Here is a 23,350-nt window from a genome sequence, read left to right as displayed (position 1 = left end):
TCTAATTTATGTACTGCACACAAACATGCCTCTCTAGTGTCAAGATTTCTCATACTGTACTTAATACTGAGTAATCCATCTGTCACAGGATTACCACAGAAATGATTACATGAATGCAAAGTATTATCAAATCTGCTTATAGAACATCTTGGTAGTTATATAAGTCCACATAATGCGCAACTGTTCTGTCTAGTTGTGTACCTGCATTTGTTATTGCTTGGCCCATACTGTCCCATGCAAACAGCCTGAGAGTTATGTACATGCTACATCACCTATAGGAGACTTGTAGTCACTGTACACAAAACTGTCAATAGACACCTGTAGAGTAAATAAAGGCACTGTTTTCGGGGCTATAATCTGCAATGTCATTAATGGACTATTTTTCTTTCTCTCCCCAACCCTTATCTTCATGTATTTCTTATTGTAATTTTTTATTATTATGGTTTACTATTAATATATTTTGTTACAATAACTATATTTTGGGAAATGTGGTTTATTATTGTTATATGTTATTATGCTTTCATACTGACATATCTTTTTAAGTTAACCATTTTGTTGGCCGTATGCAGTTTATTATTATGCATTATTATGCATTCATGTTAACATATCTTGTTAAACTAACCATGTGGTTTCCCTTATGCTTTAACTGTTACTGCCATGCTATTAATACTAACAATGATTTGTTCATAACTAACCTCAACTTATTGCTATACATCAATTTTCGCAGCACATCAAGGTAGGCTGGTTCCAGCTGATTCCACTACCTTGCCTCAACCAGCCATGGCATCAGGTCCCAGCATGTCTGGGACCCAAACCAGTGGTGGCCCCATCTGCTGTCCCTGCACTACCTGCAGCATTGGGTAGTACTGCCCCATGGGACAGGGCCTGGCCCCCCTCTGGGACCAGTGTTGGGGGGTGCTGTCACCTGAGATGAGCTGCCGGTTTTAGTCCACAGGATAGTCTAACATGAGTTTGACTGCTGTCTGCTCTGGATTGAGGCCATGCTGGCTGACCTGGTGGGGCAGCCTTACCCTGATGCCCAGCCTCCAGCACTGCCACCCTCAGGGCAGGGAAGGAGTAGTGCCGACAGTCCCATGGGTGGGGATGTGAGTCATGCTACTGCCATCTGGAGCCACATAGGACTTGGATTTCACAACACCCTCCCTCTCCAAGGTGTTCAGCCCCCTCATATGTCACACACCACCCTGTCTCCTGTCTTGTCTGTCTGCAAATGCATTCTCACCTACCTAACTTATCTCCTCCACACGTACCTTCCCCAACATTCCACACACTCCTAAAAAAAAAAAAAAAAAAAAAAAATAGGCACCTGTCCCAAAAAATATCACCCCCATACATAGCTCTCCATTTCGTCCATGTGTCCACAGGTAATTTGGTCCAATTGGCTTGACAACAGAATTATGTTGTCCTCACCCCTCTCTCTCTCTCTCTGTCTCTCTGGGTGAGAGTTCAAATCCATGTACATATTTTGCTAAAGTGCACAGTTGTTGCTGTACAAGAAATGAATAGCTATGGTTCTTTCCTACACCCTTCCTGCTTATTCCTACCTGCCTTCCATTATGTTTTTCCCCTGCTTGCACCTCATCTCACCACTTTCCTATCTCCCCATTTTTCTTTTCTTTATATTTTTTATCACAATGTTGTGTGGTGCCACATGTTGAGTAGCTTCACTAACGATAGCTAAATAGAGCTAAAGTGATTATATGTGTCCTTAAAATTCTATTACACATTTACAAAATAAACACCTGTACCATGTTTTGAACCTGAGACCATTGCACTTGCAGATCAGTGCAATAACCTGCCATGCCATGCAGCTCTTACTTAAAAAAGGTGCTTAAAAAACGGCATAGTAATTTCCAGTTACAGTCATTAAGCGCATTTCAGCATAGCTGTGTGGCATGCCACTCCTCTCAAACTTGAATACAACTAAATGGAAAACATAGGAGTGTTCCTGGGTCTCTGGTGCAATAGTACACCACTACAAAGCCAAAGACATAATAATGGATGTAAGTGAGGCCTCTGATAACAGGTACATGCCCTTTTATCAGCAACATGTAGAAAGACACCTGCTAAGGCATTAATGGCAAAACACATGTACAACTGGGACCCTGGTACAGAAACTCATCCATATAAAGCCTTGCACATACTGATGGATGTAGAACATGATTGTCACAGCCTGTAGCTCTGCACATATGTCTTGCAAATACACCTGCTGCAGCAGTGACTCAGTAGCTCAGTCTGTTAAATGCCTCATAAACAGTACATTTTTGCCACACACAGTCTTGGGTTCAAATCCAGTGGTGTGTTGCACTGAAATTTCAGTATTGTGAAGTCAGCAGTTAATGACAGAGTCATGTACTCTTTATCCACACAATGTATGTCAAATTAATTGACTGCTTTTAACTGATGGAAGTCACAGGCCTACAGGTAGGAACACACTTCACGTATCCGTATAGCAAATGTATGTGTGCATAAATTGTCACATCATGCAGAAATATGCATTCACAGAGAATGTCAACTCAGGTACTGGGAATTAGGGCCACTAATATCAGAGTGCACCACACAGTGCATTCAGAGTCACAATGCAGATTATCATAGCTAAACAATAAACATACACATTTGAAGTCCCTGCTTGTAACAAGGACTGCCCTCATACATGCTGCAAATGACTACCAGGCTGTAATACATGGCCTGGCAGATGACCAAATGATGGACATATTCACACACACATACACACACACACACACACATATATATATATATATATATATATATATATATATATATATATATATATATATATATATATATATATATATATATATGTAGTGCAGCCTGTAGCAGACCCATCTCTATGTAAAGGTGTCTGCTGAAGACCTACTCTCTGTGACAATGTAGGCTCCTCACCCCAGTAATGTCCAGCACAACATATCAGAAAGGGCCCCTACTCTTCATGAAAGTCTTAAATATTTTACAATGGTTACATGCCATTGTCTGATGATAATGCAAATCATCTGTTTTGGCTGCTTAGCACTTCAGAACCACAGATTGGTTTAGAGGTAATCACTTGCTGATGCAAAGCATGCTTAAAAGATAACCAGCTGGCTATGGGGAACCATTCCGTATGAGACCTTTCTCACCCATAGCACACCACTGCAACAACTATACTATCACCACATATCAACAGGGGAGTACTGCGCTCCATCAGTTATGTAAATGTTTTTGTGTACAACAGGTTGCAGATGGGTGATAGACTTACAGGGAATAGTGATTACAGCATTATGCCTGTCTTAGACCTGGGATAATGACATGTCAGTGACCGCCTGCTGTCTTACACCTACACAGGACATAAAAAACATCAAGGGTACATTGCCTTTTGTCATTGTGGCACACTGGTCTCATTGGAATGTCCCTTTATAGTGGTTGTAATAGCACACTGCTATTCATATGGCATTGTTTGCATGACATATTATCAAGGGGTTGCTCATAGAGGACACACCACAGTAGACCTGATGGTTAGGTGTATGATCATACAGCATTAGTTGTCATGGCACACATGGGAATAGCTGACTATTGCTACTATCTCAGTTGTATCCACACACTATGTTTGTTTGCACACTGTGGAGTGTGACAAGTGTGAGCAAGCAGTGGTTAGTACCAGCCATTTTGGCTTTGCTGTATCTGTGCATAGTGTATGTCTACATATGTGATCCTGTAATGTGTTTCCCTTTTGTTGTCTTTCAGGAATTATGTACTCCATGCACCCTTCTCAGATGTGGAGAATGAAATTATACTGCAAGCACTAAGGCAACATCTTTACATCCTACTATCCAGGGGGAGAAAAGCAAGGAACAGCAGGCTGCATTGTGTGCAGACCTTGTCCATGATGTGAACAGCATAGGTTAGCAGGGTAGGACATATGAGCAGGTTTGATACCAGGAAATTGACATGATAAATGTTGCACGACAAAGGGTAGTAGATGTAGCCAGGGGTCATGTTGTCACCAGTGGAGGGCCTGCAGCAGAACAACCACTTTCAGCCACTGAGGAATTCCTGGTGTACCTAGCCACACACAACAGCTCCCAGGCATCCATCACACCATGCATCATGGAGTGGGTGCCACAGTTTCTACAGCTAAGGAGCATGCATGTATGCTTCCTGTGATCAGCATTGTAATACTGTAGCAGAAGTGTGTCATGCTGTAGATACTTTTATGTGGGTCTTTGTTCTTTGGGGAGGGTTAACCTCAGTTATACACTCATAGTCAGACTGTGACCAATATAACAAGTAACACAGTAGCCACTGTAAATGTGAGATATATGGACGTATTACCTTGTTGTGCTGCAACATGTGGTGGTGCTGACATTACCCCATCCTCAACTTTTCACAGGTCTGTCAGGTATTGAACAAGGCCATGGTCCTGCTCCTGCTAAGCACCACACTTGTTTTGTTAAGGAACAATTACATTCTAGTATGGTTAAGGGCCAGAATAATGCCCCATGTAAACATAACTATGTGTGTAAACAGTGTAGGATGTTTTTAAATTCCAGTCTGGAACAGGTACTTTAGGTTTCTAGAAGGGGTAGTCACAGCAATGTAGTTCAACAAACAGATACACTTTGGCAGTTACAGTTAAGAGCAGATAAGACACCTGATTTAAATGAGGCAAGGAATCTAAAATGTCTTTTAAGATACAACAGGTTGAAGGTAAATACATTACGTAGTGAAATGTGTATTTCCATATATTTGTTAAGAGAGCTGTACTGGGTTTTTAATTGTTGTTTTTTTTTCAAGTATAGTGTCATACTGATTAATTAAAAGGTAAATGTTACTGGTTATGTTTTACTTGATTTACTTTAAGTGATTGTTATAAAGGTCCTGAGCTGAATTTGTATTTTGTTCTGAGGAAGAGTCTTGTGGATGACAGCTGAGAAGAAAGTTGTTTGACTACTAATCCAGTTGTGAGTCTTCATTGTTATGAGTCATGGAGGCTTTTCATACACAATAGTGCAGGTACTAATGTACTGCTTTTTTCTTTCTTATTGCAGGTGACCCTGGGGGTTGGTGTCTGTCCCCTACACAACCTGATGTCAGTGTCTCTTTGGACTGTGATGATGATGGTGGCCACAGTGAGGCACAGGTGGGGGTGTCAGATGCTGAATCAGTCCCAGAGGTAGACATCCTCCTTCTGCCCCCATTGTCCCAACACACAGACTGTATGTCCAAACATACCCCATCCCTGGAGGCCACAGATATTGGACAGTCAGAAGGTCGGGACATTGAACAGGAAAGTGTGGCAACTATGGCTCCAGTGAGTGTAGACACTGGCCATAGCCAGAGAGCTGGTGAGGTCCCACACAGGAGGATTCACAGGGGTGCTTGTAGGAGGCCTGCTATCTATCCACCACCTGTTTCAGGTGTTGCATCACGGGTTACTCAGTGCATGTTTTGGGCCATCATGGAGGCCCAGGCACATTCTGAATGGAACACCAGATATATGCTTAGGGTTATGGATGTCACACAGTCTGACATCTGTGACTCCCTCCACCACATTAGGGACATCCGGGATCAATTCACTGATGCAGTGGACAGACAATGGGTTGAGACAGTGTCTGTCTTGGACTGCACATTGTGCTGGAACGTGTAGTTGGAGTTGAGCGTTGGACTCATGGACGTAGGTCAGCAACCTCATCTGTTGAGAGTCCACGTGGCCATGCACACTCATGCTCCCATAGTAGAAGTACATCCAGCACTACAGAGGGGAGTGTGCTGTCCACACCATGATGTGGCAGGCCATGGTCTCATGGTCCTGGAGGGACACAGTCCTAGCATACAGCAGTCACCATCAGGTACTAGCACTGCTTCTGAACTTGGGCATGGAGGTTCCAGTGCAACTTTTGGCAGAGCCAGTTCCTGTGCTCATGGCCAGAGATGGTGAACTGTCAGCTCTACCATGTATGGTCCAAAGCTGTCCAACATACACATGTGTAGGGTTAGCACTAAGCTTGACTGTGCACATGCACACACTCACACACCACTGTCAAATGCAGGTCACCTATAGACGCACACAGCACCTTTCTGTGGTCCATCTTACATGCTCCCCTACCGACTCATATACATGCTGTTTACCTTTTGGGCCAGCCTAGGCCTCCTGCATCCACACACAACACCCTGTGCAAGTGATGATACCTGTACCAACTCCTTGTCATCCTCACCATCGATGCAGGGAAATTAAGCTATATGTCCGAGGCCCAGGGTGACTATATTAGTTAACATGTACTTGTGTAATGCAGTGTTGGTTCACCATGCCACTTGTAGTGGTTACCAAAAGATAATGCTTGCTGGCATTTGTCATGAGTACACCACATACGTTTGTGTACCTTATGCTGTATGATGTTGTATTTGGTGTATAGCATAGTAGATGGATGACTCACTGTAAGGACATTAACCTAGTATGGGATATTAGTACTACATGCTTGTGGGAGAGATCTGTCTAGCAGACTGAAACACACCCTTGGAACACACACACACACACACACACACACACACACACACACACACACACACACACACACACACACACACACACACACACACCAAGTGGGCTGGAGTGAGATTATAACCCTTACCTATCTAGACTTATACACTACAGATCACAGTATGCATCACACGTACCACAGATTAAGTCTGTTGTATATGTGATTGCAGTCACAGTACTCGTGCATTACACAAACTAGACTTGTGTTGAACAGCATCTGTGGCCTGCAGAGTGATATTGCTTCGTACTATCTGCAGCTAATGTCCTAGCAGTGAGATAACTATTTTTAAGCCTAGCTATGTGTATACAGTTAACAGTATGGCCATATGTGGCTGCTTGCAGTTATATAGGTGAATCTTTGGGCAGGGACAATGTGTACTGTCAATATGTGCATTAACAACATTATACATAACACCACCTACTCACCTGTGTCTGTCTACGTGGTGACATCCAGCAGGCACAGGGGTCTGTATGTAAGTGGATTATGTACTGTTGCACACTTAGTTTGGATCCTTTAAGCAGCAGTATGGCTGTGCAACAGTGCAGATTTACTCTCCACTATTAAGATATATCGGGCAATAGAGACATCCACACACATATTTCTGTATATAACAGGGATCTATATATAAATGTAGCTGAGTGTGTGTGTATGCTATGTATATGTGTTATGTAGACATATGGGGGGAGTGTATGTATCATTTTAATATATATAGTTATATATATCAGTATATATCTATTTGATACTGCATAGCAATACATATATATGCATGTGAGAGAGAGATAGTGACAGATGGATATGTGTACGTATATGTCTGTATGTATAGACATTTATACATAACAGGTCATTTTAATGAAGAGGCAACAGAATCATTTTGATGAAGAGGTAACAGAGTTGCGGTCATTTTAACCAAGTATCTGGACATGCCCAGTGGGACTGTCAGTACTTAGAAAATAACTCCAGGCCACACATACCTGTATTCCAGTCCGGGACTTTGTATGTTACAGAATTAACATCCACCCCTGTTTCTGCAATACTGCACTTCACTCAAAATGTCCATGCCATTCTCCAGCTGTGTGCTGTACTTAATTTGTGACTGAGGCTGGTAATGTTACACCACTAACAGACTGATAGTCAGCATACCTCTCAACTGTCCTGATTTTCACAGAATATCCAGAGTTTTGCCTCATATGTTTGGTCTGTTTCTCATACATTTGTGTCTTCTCGTGAATTATTGAATATTGACATCACTACATTATACTAACTATAGGCGAACATTTGTGTTTCAGGCTTTATATCCTTCAGACAATATGTAATAATGTAACACCTTTACTTCCAGGAACTTTCTAGGTTTATGGGAAAAATATTTAAAATCTGTCCCTATGTTTGGGCATTTGTCCCCCCAATCATTCTGGCTTTGTCCAGATTTCTTGCACTAAGAGGTTGAGAGGTATGACAGTTGGTGAAAATACTAACATAGTGCTACCTCACATGCAAAAGATGTGAGTAATTCCAGATTAGCACCATCAGCACCAGCTTCCCTAGTCCACTGATCCACAAAGGTCACCAGACAGACAGGAGTAATTCATCTCACAATCAACAGCATAAATATGTACATTGTTATCCCAAGTGAAGAGAGACATACAATGTGTGAGCGATATGTATGTTACAGCCCTGAGATTGCCTGGTCAACTGATCTACCATAGCTGATTTTCTGTTAAAGCAGTTATATGGGTACACTGCTGTGTTGGGTGTAGGGGAACAACAGCACATGATCAGCTTGGGTATATCATTGTCCAGATATCATGTGTGGCCACTGTTTAACATCTCCCTTGCCAGATGTCGTGAATATTCCAACCAAGAGTCCTAGTGAATATTAAGGAACACATACTATTGGACTGGGTAGCTGTAGTCCCATGTAGATGTTACATCTGTCCAAATAACCCACTATATTTCCTTGCATAACAGCAGCAGATCCATACATACAATACCATATAATAGTAATCCTTGCAATTAGTGTGTAGGTTAGAGACTTACCTTATGAATGCAGCAGTTGACAGACCTGTAGTTCAGGGCTGACTTTGTGTGATGCAAGCAGTACACAGCCAATACATGGGTAGGTACAGGTTGTGTGTGTTGCCTGGCATCAGCTATTTTAATATATGTATGTGAGTAGGAGTAAGGTGTCAGTCCCTAGGGCCCTAGGTTGTAAGTGAATGTGCTATGCGTTGTCTCTTAGCCAATGCCAGGTATGCTAGGCATGCCTACATCTACCTACAGGGATGTCATCAGGGGGCTCCTCTGAGTCCTCATGTGAGTGTGGCAGTAGTGGCCTAGGCACTGGTGGGGGGCTGTGTATGCTTTCCCTTTGCTGATCCTGCTGCAGCTGTTTCCACAGGATCATACTATGTAGCATAGCACATACTATGAACATATGTGCACGTGTGGCTGGAGAGTACTGCAGGGCTTCACCATATATATTGTGGCACAGGAACCATGACTTCAGCAACCCAAACATATGCTCTATGATGTTCCTAGTTTGTGTGTGTGCCTCATTATGGCATTCTTCTGTATGTGTGTGTGCATTTCTGATGGGTGTCATCATCCACGATGCCAGTACGTAGCCAGCAACCCCCAATAAATGGCCGTGTGGGATGTTCCCCCTAGCAAACATCTGGTACAGCTGTGATGCATGCCAGATATGGGAGTTGTGAAAACTGCCAAGGCTGCCAGCATGCACATTCATGATAATGCCCTGGACATTGCGCATGGCCTGGCAGTTGATGGAGTGGTACCCCTTGCAGTTAACATAGATTCTACCCTTCTCTATGGATGGTGCTTTGATGTGTACATGCAATCAATGGCACCCAGTACCACAGGGTAGTGTGCTACATGGTAGAAGTGTTACATATTGCTGGCCCTCACCTCAGGGGTGAAAGGAAAATAAATGTGCACACTGGCATGTGGTAGCATGGTGGAATACCCTGGATGCTCATGCCTTTGAAATGCCCATCATGTCCCCAGTTGGTCTTTGGAAGGTACCTGTGGCTTTTATCCTGAGGGCTACACATACCTTTGTTTCCACTGGGATGGGTTCTCCTCTGTTGGCTCTGGGTCTGAGTTAAGGCTGGTGGAGCTCAATGAGTTCTTGTAGTATGTCCCTGTCCAGCCTGTAGTGCTCTACAATCTCCAGCTCATGTAGCTCTTCGAAGGTTACCTGGGCCTGAATATTCTTCTCCTTCTCTACCTAGACCTATTGTCAGCAGCAGGAGCAGCATTGACTTCAGCATCTAGCATATGCAGATGTAGCAGACCTGCAGCAGCCCCTAGCATTCTTTCAGTTAAAATTCCCAAGTCTGGACTCCAATGATGCAGAGTATGGGGGAAAATCAGATTGTAGGGTGTATGCATACTTATAGTGCTCTGCTATAGGTGCTGCCTGCATGATTGGCTACTTATGATGCATTGCAACTGCCTAGTATATCATTAAGATCATTTAATGGCCCTAGCTTAAGTTAAACAAGGGTAAAAACTAATTAATGCATCATTGCCTTTTAGATACTCTCAGTAATGTGGTGCCCCATAGGTAAACAAAGCTTAGCAGTCAGTGCACACATCCCCCCACAGACTTCCACACTCAGCACAGTATTGTGCCTCACAAACAGGTGCAGCTAAGCTCCAATCAGCTTAGTAGTTATTGGGTACACCCTCTCCTGATGTCAGCTACTTCCTGTGTGGGCACCAACATGGTTCTCTGTCTACACGGAAGGGATATGTGGACACGATTACCCCATTATGCTATTAACTCCACCTCATTTGCATAGGGAATCCATGCTCACAACCTAGAAACTACATACTTCAAAGCCTTACCACGTTAGCAACAGCACCAATGCACCATTGCAGATACTCTATACAGGGTCCTGTAATACATTTCTGTCTCATAATATTAATTTTATTTCTACATTTTTTAAGGCATGTTTGTGGACTGTGGCATGCTGCGCAAACATGCCCAGATTATTAAAAAAAAATTATTTTAACATATTTTCTCTAACTTTTGACACTCACAGAGGATATTTTCACTCATATCTGTGTGTGGTATGCCATCTCTATCCATCTATCTACATTTTTACAGCCCCTTTTGTCTGTCTACATTCCTGTGCACATAATATTTCCATGTACACTACAAACACTGACACAGTGACTTTAGGGCTTCCTATCTGCTTGATGGATCAGTCTACCTGCCTCAGTTGCATGAGACTCACCTGCTTATGAGGTGATTTGCATGCCACAGAACTTCCCATGGTGGCATGTGCATGGGCGCTGCCCAGCAGTGCTTACTGGATCACAGACCTGCTTACTTTCATGTAAGCAGCATGGCACGATGCCTACATGGTAAAAAAGACCATGTAGACTTTATTAAATTCTTGTCATGTCACATAAATATAATAAAATTGTGTTTTTCATGATAGATAGATTATGGAATCATGGAAGAGGGGGGGACTTTAATGCTGAGGTAGAAGCAAAAGAACTGCAATGGCAACTGAGATTAAACACCTGTAATTCACCTGGACTAAATGATAGCACTACCTTAATGCCTATTTTAAAACTCAGGGCTAACAAGATCTAAAGTTTAAGTTATGTTTAGGGTATTGTAAATATTATAATGAATTACATTTTATAATTTTTTTCTTTTCCTGCCTTGTAGCTCTATGATATTTTACAGTCTTTTGCATACAGTTTTATTTTATATATATATATATATATATATATATATATATATATATATACACACATATATATATATATATATATATATATATATATATATATATATATATGTGACATGACAAGAAGTATTATTTTTTCTCTGTGTTGATATTGGTGTTTGTTTACATGGTTACAACACCAGGATGATGTCATGAAATTGACTACAGTTGATTGGTGTTGGCATTATGGATTGTTATTTAAACTGTGAGTTTTGTTGCACCAGACGACTCTGAAGAAGCCAGACCTTATTTCTGGCAAAAGCACTTAGTTATTTGGTACACCTGTACAATATTAAAGTGAAGTGATCTACCTTGGTGGTCCGGTTTATTATTTTTTCTTTTTACATGTTTTTTAAAGTCCCTTGTGGATTAGTATGTGTTTTACTTTATTAAATTCCCCCACTGTATTTAATGTGACTTTTAAAATTTGGTTTAAGACCTCGAACCTAAAGAATACTACCTCTATAAAAGTAGTTTGTGTTGAAGAGTTTGCCAGTCATACTTCATTCATAACTCCTGTGATTCCAGCTATATGAACATTTTTTGAAATGTGAGGACATCATTTGTTTCTGTCAACGGGCTGCAAACTTCCTATGCCCCATTGGAGTGAATGAGATAAGGAATAGTTCATAAACTGCTAATACACGCATAAAAATATGTGTAATATAATGGTGCACTGCTGTCACACACAATTGGTTGTCTAGTTTATTTCCCAGCAAGGTGTCTTCCTTGTGAAATTTTCATGGCCTCCCTGAATTTCTATGGGATGTTGGTGTATGCTTTAGTTTTCTTCCACAAACCAAAGACTGGAAATATGCTAACATTATCATAGGTATGCCTCTGAATTATGGGTGAGTATTTGTTTTAATTTGGTAATTGCCTGGAGCCACATCCAAGATTCTGAGATGTAGCTACGACAAGGTGAAGGGGATGTTACCTCTAGTGTGAGGTCTAAGAGAGTGTAGTAGGCAGTAAGGTGAAAACAGGTATTGAATCAATGACTAAACATCAAGTTTGCCAATGTTGCCCTTGTACCTTGGTGTGCAGGACTTCACCTTCTCACTATGTAGTTTGCCTGCTACCTTCAGGGTATATGTTTTACAATTACAAATTTTATACCTTTCCCTATGTTGGTTAAAGCTCTCTGTCATGCCTCTGTATGGCCATAATGGAGTTACTAACATGGGCTTCTCTCCTTGCATGTTATTGTACTGCTTGAATTGTGATCTTTTAAAAAGAAAAATATTAACTGTTCTCTCATAAGCTCATCAAAACTAAAAATATTGGCCAAACTAAGGATTATTATATAGCATGAAATGCATGTAACAGGCACCACAGCTGGGAATCTTAATGCTTATCTACCAGCAACAACAGCTAATCTCTGCTATACGTAGGCCTATATAAGGTTATACCATCATTTAGTGAGGGTTCAGAGTACTTATCTAAATTAGGATGTATAGGTAAATAGCCTGGTCTGCAAGGCCATGGAACGTATCATTATGGAACTCATAAACAAAGACATTGGTAACCTCCAAACTCTGAATCTCACCAAGTTCAGGTTGGTGAAAGGCAGATCATGCCTCCTGAACCTGATCAACTTCTTTGAGGCAGTCACCAAAGCCGTAGATGAGGGTAAAGTGGTTCACACAGCCTATCTTGACCTCGCCAAGGCTTTTGACACCATCCCCCATTCTGGAATTATAGCTAAACTGACTAAACTAGGTATAAATGCCTACGTCACAAGATGGGTTGCCAACTGGTTCACTGACAGAACCCACACTGTAAAAGTTGCAGACTCCAAATCTGACCTCAAAGCAGTGACAAGTGGAGTACCACAGGGTTCCATCTTGGGACCTCTCCTGTTTGGTATCTACTTCTCTGAAGTACAAGCTAACACAAAAAGCCTCTGGCTAATGAAGTTCACAGATGACTGCAAACTAAGAGCCATAGTCAAGTCTCCAAATGATGTGGACATCCTACAGAAGGGCCTCACTGAGACAGATGCGTGGTGTCAGAGCCATGGCCTCAAGTTCAGTGCCAAAAAGTGCAGTGTCATCCCCTCTGGTAAAAAGTCTGTACCCATGAACTACCACATAGGTAGCAATCTACTTAACACCAAATGCGTGATAAGAGACCTTGGGACCCAGGTGGACAGTAGTCTCTCCTTTTCTAGTCAAATCACCACAGTAGTCAGGAAGTCCTTCTACATGGCACACCTCATCATAAAAGGGTTCTCATCCAGGAAAAAAGAGGTCATTGTTCCCCTCTACTCAACACTCATTAGACCCATTATAGAGTACAATGCCCCTTTTGGAATGTACCTCACAAGACATCTGCAGCAGCTGGAAAGGCCACAGAAGTACCTCACAAAGAGGATTACTGGCCTCAAACAAATGCCCTACCCTGACCACCTCAAAAAACTCCAGCTTTACTCCATAGCATATCACCTACTCTGAGGTGATCTCTGCCTAACATATAAAGCTATGTCAAACCCAGAGCTGTTGGACATGCTACACCTAAAGAAATCCCAATCCCTCCTTGTTACACGCTCTAGGGGCCTAAACCTTGTCACCACAATAAACGCGACATGCTGGAGGGATAGATTCCTGTCCCAGAGACTTCCCATACTCTGGAACAGGCTACCCATCTATGTCAAGCAAGGTTTTTCATTAGTAATCTTCAAGAAAAATCTTGATGAGTGGATGGGAAATAGGAAATACACTCCAGGGATAACTTCTGTGTCTCTGCTCAACAGTGGAACAGGAAAATAACTCTCTTGGGTGGCGTAAGCCAGGGAACCTTGTTGGCTAGGCTTACGTAGGCCCTTGGGCCGATAGCCTAGTACCTACCTATGAACCTATGAACCTATGAATAAATACAGAATATTAACACATTCCTAATGTTCACATTAGTGTTTAGAAATTCATTAATAGCATATGTGTACCTATTTATTTATTTTTTTAAATTACCTGACAGATAATTTGAGTTGGCACTGAGATTTATATTGTACTGCAGTTACTCTGTTTTATCAAAAGGTGACACTGCATAAAATTCATGAGCATTCCAATATCTTGCTTTTGTTGTTTAGAGATAGCTTTACAACTGAATGGTTGATGGTTCTATTATCTTTTATTTTTGTAGTTTAGGGGTAGTTTTATAACTGTATAGTTTGAAGTTATATACCCTTAAGTCTTAACATAAGAGCACTGAATTAACACATAAAAGAACAACATTTTACTTGTAAAGCATTCTTGAATAGAAAACTGTACACACATGCCATAAAATTATGCTAGTAATTTCGAACTGAAAACAAACGGTCAAGGCATACTTAAGACGGCTTAAAAATGATTTATTGTAAAATTAAATATATGAGCGCTTTCACCCGGCCCAAAATCAAGGCTTTTTCAAGTGTAAAAGAATAACTGAAATTCTTCAATTTAATAACCCTTTGCCCTCTACAAAGGTGCCAATTCTTTAAAGAAACACAGTTTTTGAAAAAATAACAAGGTGTTTATAGAGACATATCCTCCCCTTTAGTTACAACAGTACATACTATAATTAATTACATTTTATTTTACATAATTTGTTTTATGTATTTATCCAAAATACATTGTGATGGTATTTTTATTGTGCAATGCATGTAAACCTAAAGCAAACCTATAGTTTCTTTGCTTTTTTCACCAAATAAGATTTTATAGATATATGTTCATTAAGACCTGGGGCGTTGGTTGCATTTAGTTTCAACTGCCAGTAAGTCTCCCTACAACTCAACCAGTTCTCCCAATTCCCTCCCCTTGGGTCCATTAGGACATGTTCGAAAATTCCAAAACAAAACCCTGCATGACCTGGTTCAACACAAAGATGTCTGTATAGGGCGTTGTTTGAATTTTTATTCCTGATGTTATAAGTGTGTTCATATATGCATTTACTTAATGCCCTCACTGATTTACCTACATAGAAACTGGAACAGTTTCTACACAATGCCAGGTAAACTATACCTTTTGTCAAACAATTTCCTTTCCTAAATTTAATAACACTATTTCGACCGTTGTTCAAAACTACTTGGTCCTTGTCTATAATGTACATACAATAACCACATCTTCCATATATTTTTGTTTGTAATGTCCCCTGGTTACCTAGGTTATTTTTATTTCTCTCAAAGAGTTTCTTTAAGTTCATTCCCATTTTAAAGACAAATTGGGGAACCTCACCCAATTTATGTACTATCTCTTGGTTAAATTTTAGCATTTTCCAATTGTTCTCCACTATGCTTTTTATTTCTTTTCAACTATTGTATTTTATCACTAATGTCCTGCTGTAACTTTGTCCAGTGGTGTGTTGCTTCTCGAGGTTGTACTGACTATCCCCTAACAAAGGGGTGTATTTTACACCCCATCCTTCCACCACTTCTTTAGCCACTTTCTCAATTAAGTTGTTCAGGTAGCCTCTAGCCCTAAAGAAACTTGATATCAATTCAATTTCACATATAAGGTCATTTTTCTCTGAGGTCATTCTGTCCATCTGACATTTTACTATACTCATTTTTTGTTTCCATGGGTGTGCACTACTGTAAGGTAAGTAGGAATTGCTAAATGTATCTTTATGATGTATATTGGATTTCAAACATCCATCAAGTTTCTCTAACCTAACATCTAAGTAGTCAATCTTATTGTAATTAAATTTGTATGTAAACTGCAGGAAACCAGTAGTGGAATTCAAATACTCAATGAAGGATGTAAGAACTTCCCTAGGTCCATCCCAAATGACAAATATGTCAACCAAAAAGCAGAGGTATAGCTTAATGTGTTTCCAGTAAATAGAACCAAACACATAAGTAGTCTCCCATTTTAGGAGAACCAAATTAGCATATATCGGGGCACACGCTTCCCCCATCGCTACACCTCTAATTTGTTTGAAGGTTTCCCCATCAAAATAAATGAAATTGTTCTCCAAAACTATTCTCATAAGCTCCACCAAGACATCTATGTCCACTCTTAGAGAAGCACTCTTCTCATTCAGCAGTGCGTAGAACATTTCTAAGCCTTCCTCAACTGGTATGCATGAAAATAGGTCTACCACATCAATGGAGATGAAACAAATTTCATCCCCATATATTTCTGTTTTTAAACTGTGTAGAAAATCCCAAGAGTCCCTTTAAAGGTGTTTGTAATCTTTAATTAAATGTTTCAAGGAATGGTCTAGGAAGGCGGCTATGGGATAAGTTTTCGACTGTTCCCCAGAAATAGTAGGTCTGTAGGGTGGGTTGATGACACTCTTATGAATCTTGAGGATACCGAAAAATGAAGCTATCCTTGGTTTCTTCATCTGCAGTATCCCTACTACTGTCCACACGTATAAATGAATGTTCATAAACATCTTTATAAAATTCAAACAACAAATCATTTCTAATTACTTTGTTTAACCTCTTAGCATCCCTTAATAAAATTTCCACCTTCTTTTTAGAAAACTTCACCATTAATGACATCACTTTAAATCCATGTTCATCAAAAATTGAAATTTTATTAAGGGATGCTGAGAGGTTAAACAAAGTAATTAGAAATTATTTGTTGTTTGAATTTTATAAAGATGTTTATGAGCATTCATTTATACATGTGGACAGGAAATGTGAGGATGTTTTTAAAAGAAAACAGAAGTTATTTAGAGACTTAAAACAATATAGGGACAACAAGGCATACACCTTTTGTGGTAGATTAAGTAAAAACAATGTTCATGAAACCTTGCATACTAATGGAGTTAACTGTTTGAATAAAATCCAAAGGGAGGGACAAACAAACACAGAAATGGAGGGTAGCAATGCATGTGACCTACATGAAAGTAATAACACTACTGATTCAGTTTTTGAATTGAAAACACCAAACCCCTTAGACCCAAAAGTAGGCCTAGATTACATCACACACTCAGCTGGGGGAGATGAAGGGGGTGTAAATGAGCAGGATTTTTCAACAGGTAAAGGAAAAGGAAAAAAATGAAGGGAAGACCAAAAATAAAAGGAAAGTTTAACAATGAGTGATGATGGTGTAGCTTTGTCATACAACGGCTTTAAGATATTTAATTTAAGTGGGATAGAAATTAAGCTAGAACACTTTCAACTATTTGAGAAAGGTTTTAAGTTTGTACCAACTAAGGGCATTGATGTTTGTGACACACTTATAAAATTAAAACAGTTCATTAGAAAACTAAATTTTGCTTTAATGTTTGATCAACAACAACAGGGGGAGATAGACTCTTTTAGGCAAGCTAGTATTTACAACCCACCCCTTCATCCGGCATTACAAGTTTTTGAAGCAGTATTTACATCTGACATACGCTTTCAGTAACTATAGCCACAATGGGAAAAACATGGATACAAGTCCAATTTAACTGTTAAAGAAAAATAAATTCTGGAAGAGTTAATGATGGACAAAGAAGTTTGCATTATGAGACAAGACAAAGGGGGAAGAATGGTTATAGTTAATACCCTGGACTACTCAATTAAAATGTTTGAAATGTTGAATGACACCAGTACATATGTACCAGTATCCATCAATGACATTAACATTTCATACAGGAAGGTGGACTGAGCAATAGAAGAATTAATGCTGGAGAATAGGTTAGACCAGCGGGTGGGGGATACTTCAGCTGAAGAAACCAAGGATAGCTTCTTTCTTCGGTATCCCCAAGTTCCATAAGAGTGTCATCAACCCACCCTACAGACCTATTGTTTCTGGGGAACAGTCAAAAACTTACCCCATAGCCACCTTCCTAGACCATTCTTTGAAAAATTTAATTAAAGATTATGAACACCTTTAAGGGACTCTTGGGATTTTCTACACAGTTTAAAAACAGAAATATACGGGGATGAAATTTGTTTTATCTCCATTGATGTGGTAGACCTATTTTCATGCATACCAGTTGAGGAAGGCCTAGAAATGTTCTACACACTGCTGAATGAGAAAAGTGCTTCTCTAAGAGTGGATGTAGATGTCTTGGTGGAGCTTATGAGAATAGTTGTGAAGAACAATTTCATTTATTTTGAGGGGGAGACCTTCAAAAAATTAGATGTGTAGTGATTGGGGCAGCATGTGCCCCGATATATGCTAATTTGGTTCTCCTAAAATGGTAGACTACTTATGTGTTTGGTTCTATTTACTGGAAACACATTAAGCTATACCGCTGCTTTTTGGATGACATATTTGTCATTCGGGATGGACCTAGGGAAGTTCTTACATCCTTCATTGAGTATTTGAATTCCACTACTGGTTTCCTGCAGTTTACATACAAATTTAATTACAATAAGTTTGACTACCAAAAAGTCAATGTTCTGTGCTTGGGCTAAAGTCTTGCCAAACCAAAGTAGTCCAATACAGTGAGAAAAAAGATAGGCAAGACAAGGCTATATAATATTCTGTTTTAATAAAAACAACAAACACAAACTCCAAATAATGGTAAGCGCTTTCGGGTTCTCCAACCCTTCATCAGACAATTAAAACAGCATGGGTCTTTACTTTTAAAATATTATGACAACCAATCAAAATTCTATGCTACTAATACATTACCCGCCTATTTTGTAAGGCAGGTTTTAAAGGCACCATCTCATTTAGACCTGGATATCTGTGTGATGCTAGTGTGATAATCCATTTTGATTCAAGTGTCTCTGTAAGCAATTTTATGTCCCCCCCTCTTACTCCTAAGTTCACATTAGTAACAACTTTGAATAAAAATGTATGTGTGGAATTGTCCAATAAGTGCCTGTAGAGTGCATTGTGCTGGTCTTTATTCCTAATGGAAGACAGATGCTGCAAAACCCTAACCTTTAACATGTTGTTCGTCATCCCCACGAAGTAGTAGACCTATTAATACTACTACAATTGTGGTACATGCAAGGCTTGTAGTAGTATTAATAGGTCTACTACTTTCAAACATCCTATGACAGGACAACTTTTTCAATTTAAGGCTAGAGCCACATGTAGAACATCTAATGTGGTTTATTTAGCCGAGTGTACACAGTGTCCAGCTTTCTATGTGGGGATGACGAACAACATGTTAAAGGTTAGGGTTTTGCAGCATCTGTCTTCCATTAGGAATAAAGACCAGCACAATGCACTCTACAGGCACTTATTGGACAATTCCACACATGCATTTTTATTCAAAGTTGTTACTAATGTGAACTTAGGAGTAAGAGGGGGGGACATAAAATTGCTTACAGAGACACTTGAATCAAAATGGATTATCACACTAGCATCACACAGATATCCAGGTCTAAATGAGATGGTGCCTTTAAAACCTGCCTTACAAAATAGGCGGGTAATGTATTAGTAGCATAGAATTTTGATTGGTTGGCATAATATTTTAAAAGTAAAGACCCATGCTGTTTTAATTGTCTGATGAAGGGTTGGAGAACCCGAAAGCGCTTACCATTATTTGGAGTTTGTGTTTGTTGTTTTTATTAAAACAGAATATTATATAGCCTTGTCTTGCCTATCTTTTTTCTCACTGAATAAGTTTGACTACTTAGATGTTACGTTAGAGAAACTTGACGGATGTTTGAAATCCAATATACATCATAAAGATACATTTACCAATTCCTACTTACCTTACAGTAGTGCACACCTGTGGAAACAAAAAAGGAGTCTAGTAAAAGGTCAGATGGACAGAATGACCACAGAGAAAAATGACCTTATATGTGAAATTGAATTGATATCAAGTTTCTTTAGGGCTAGAGGCTACCTGAACAACTTAATTGAGAAAGTGGCTAAAGAAGTGGTGGAAGGATGGGGTGTAAAACACACCCCTTTGTTAGGGGATAGTCAGTACAACCCCAAGAAGCAACTCACCACTGGAGAAAGTTACAGCAGGACATCAGTGATAAAATACAACAGTTCAAAAGAAATAAAAAGCATAGTGGAGAACAATTGAGAAATGCTAAAATTTAACCAAGAGATAGTACATAAATTGGGTGAGGTTCCACAATTTGTCTTTAAAATGGGAATGAACTTAAAGAAACTTTCTGAGAGAAATAAAAATAATCTAGGTAACCAGGGGACATTAGGAACAAAAATATGTGGAAGATGTGGTTACTGTATGTACATTATAGACAAGGACCAAGTAGTTTTGAACAACGGTCTAAATAGTGTTATTAAATTTAGGAAAGGAAAGTGTATGACAAAAGGTATAGTTTACCTGGCATTGTGTAGAAACTGTTCCAGTTTCTATGTAGGTAAATCAGTGAGGGCATTAAGTAAATGCATATATGAACACACTTATAACATCAGGAATAAAAATTCAAACAACACCCTATACAGACATCTTTGTGTTGAACCAGGTCATGCAGGGTTTTGTTTTGGAATTTTGGAACATGTCTTAATGGACCCAAGTGGAGGGGAGTGGGAGAACTGGTTGAGTTGTAGGGAGACTTACTGGCAGTTGAAACTAAATGCAACCAACGGTCCGGGTCTAAATGAACATATATCTGTAAAACTTTATTTGGTGAAAAAAGCAAAGAAACTATAGGTTTGCTTTAGGTTTACATGCATTGCACAATAAAAATACCATCACAATGTATTTTGGATAAATACATAACACTGATTACGTAAAATAAAATGTACTTGATTATAGTATGTACTGTTGTAACTAAAGGGGAGGATATGTCTCTATAAACACCTTGTTTTTTTCAAAAACTGTGTTTATTTAAAGAATTGGTGCCTTTTTAGATGGCAAAGGGTATTTAAATGGAAGAATTTCAGTTGTTCTTTTACACTTGAAAAAGCCTTACATTTGGGCAGGGTGAAAGCGCTTGTATATTTCATTTTACAATAAGTCTTTTTTAAGCCATCTTAAGTGTGCCTGGACCATTTGTCTTCAGTTCATTGTTTTTGGTAAATGGTTCCTATTACTTTTTGGTTACAGGGTATGCTAGTAATTTGCTAACTATACATTGCAGAGTGGTTTTAGTTCTATGTTTCAGTAACCCAAGTTTTATTAGCACTCCAGCTACTGGAAGAGCAAGTTGGGGCGGGACACTGGTTGCTGTTGGTTGAGGAGACAGGACTGATGGAATACCATCACCAACTCCTCATCCTCACCTTTGGTCAAAGCTTCACTGATATTAGGAACATGGAGTATTGAAAGCAATCATGGCACCCAGGAAGTATGTGTGTACTTGGTATGGAAACACAGCTATGCAGAAGACTTCACTCTCACTGGTTCCAACATTGTGGGCATTGCAATGTGTTTTTCAGCCAACAGAAAGGATATTAGGAGCACACAAGAGTACTGCCAGTGATCTTTTTGCCTTTCTTAGCATTCTGGAAAGCTGGCATTTAGTGTTCTGAAACTCTGGTGGCCGTTATAAATGTTGCAATAGTGCATAAGAACTGATCATAGGGAACAAAATTTAAAAATAATTTAAAGTGAAACAGTATATTTTCTTGTGCATGTATCAAATAGTAAGTAAAAATATTCTTGTTTGGAGGCTACACTTTTTGTACCCACTGATCTGTGGATATTGCTCTCCTGAACCTTCTAACTAATATATCAACTTCAATGTTGCTTTAACTTGGAGTAAATGTAATATTTGGTTTAGTGTAGGATAGAACAATATTTGGGACAGTATATTTAGTTAGGGGAAGTATTACATACCTCCACACTAGGAGTGTGTAGGGGTTTGACAAACTAAGTAACTTACAAACTCTTGCATGGCATGAGATGAAATCTTAGGTGTTTTTGAATAAAACTGTAATTAATATTTGCACATCTTGAAAGATATTCAGTGTTATTTATTTTGATAATAATACAATTATGCATATGTTTTCATTTTTCTGCAAACACCTCAGTCCTCAGTAAACATGCACTCAAAGAAGAAGTTCAAGCTGTCATGTCTGGTTAATAAATGTCTGTGGGGCAGTGGTGCAGCAGTTAGCACTGTTGCCTCACAGCAAGAGGTTTCTGATTCAATTCTTGGCTTGGGTGCTTTCTGTATAGAGTCTGCATGTCCTCCCTGCATTCATGAGGGTTTCTTCCAGGTGATCTTGTTTCCTCCCATATTTGAAAGATATGTATCTGGAGCTTTTCTCCCCAAGCCTCCACTGAAAATGGGCTCTGTCCAGTTGGACTTTCCTGGTAAACAAATAATAAATATATTTCTAAGCTGTACAGTTTCCATAATTATAACAATTTATTTGTGAAAGTTTAGCAGAAAACAATGTTAGGTTTGTCTGCATTATAGTATGCTATAGTATTTATAGAAAGACCATCCTGGGGATTCGAGAAACTCTGTGTAGGTTTTGTGCGGAGCCTACAAAAAAGTTTATGTGTTTGCATGCTGAGCAGCAGCACTAATTACATATTCATGCCACACCACTTTTAAACATAAACAAGTGCAATTTTATGGCTTGCAACAGCATTGCCGGCTAGGAAACCATGTAAGGTAACATGGATAGCAGCAGATAAGTAGACCTGTTTACCTCCAGGCAAACTAGGTCTGCAGGATTGCACAGAATGTCACAATGATTACTAGGGTTAAAAATATAGTAATGTATATGGTCCAAACACATTTCAGGACAGTGTATGCTGTGCAGAGTGTTGTGGAGTCCCATTTCAGGCATTCTGTACAAAAGTTGTATAAATGATAGGTAACAGTACATGAACTGCCATGTAAAATAAACAGTCAGGGGAAGTGTGTGTATTGAATAGAGGCACACAGATGAATTGTAGGAATGAACACAGAGAAAGAAGACAGGTGAAACATATTAATGTACAACAGATGATAACATATAAATTAAAAAGTTGTAGCAGGAAAATTAATCCTATATCGACATGATAAAATATGGACTGCACAGTGGAAATGTATGTTATGTGACTTTCACACAAGGTGACATAACAATGGAGAAGGATGCCTATGTGATATAAGCATCCTGACATGAAGAATGGAGAGGACATGTATCAGGGATGTTATATACAATAGGGGTTAGGTGCATATTGTGAAGCTGTGCAAAATGAGTTATCTGAACATGACTGTAATGTCAGCAGAAG

Source organism: Protopterus annectens, chromosome 1.part1 (assembly GCF_019279795.1).
Source record: "Protopterus annectens isolate FY-2018-M chromosome 1.part1, PAN1.0, whole genome shotgun sequence".
NCBI lineage: Eukaryota > Metazoa > Chordata > Ceratodontiformes > Protopteridae > Protopterus > Protopterus annectens.
Note: the sequence above shows the minus strand (reverse complement) of the source record.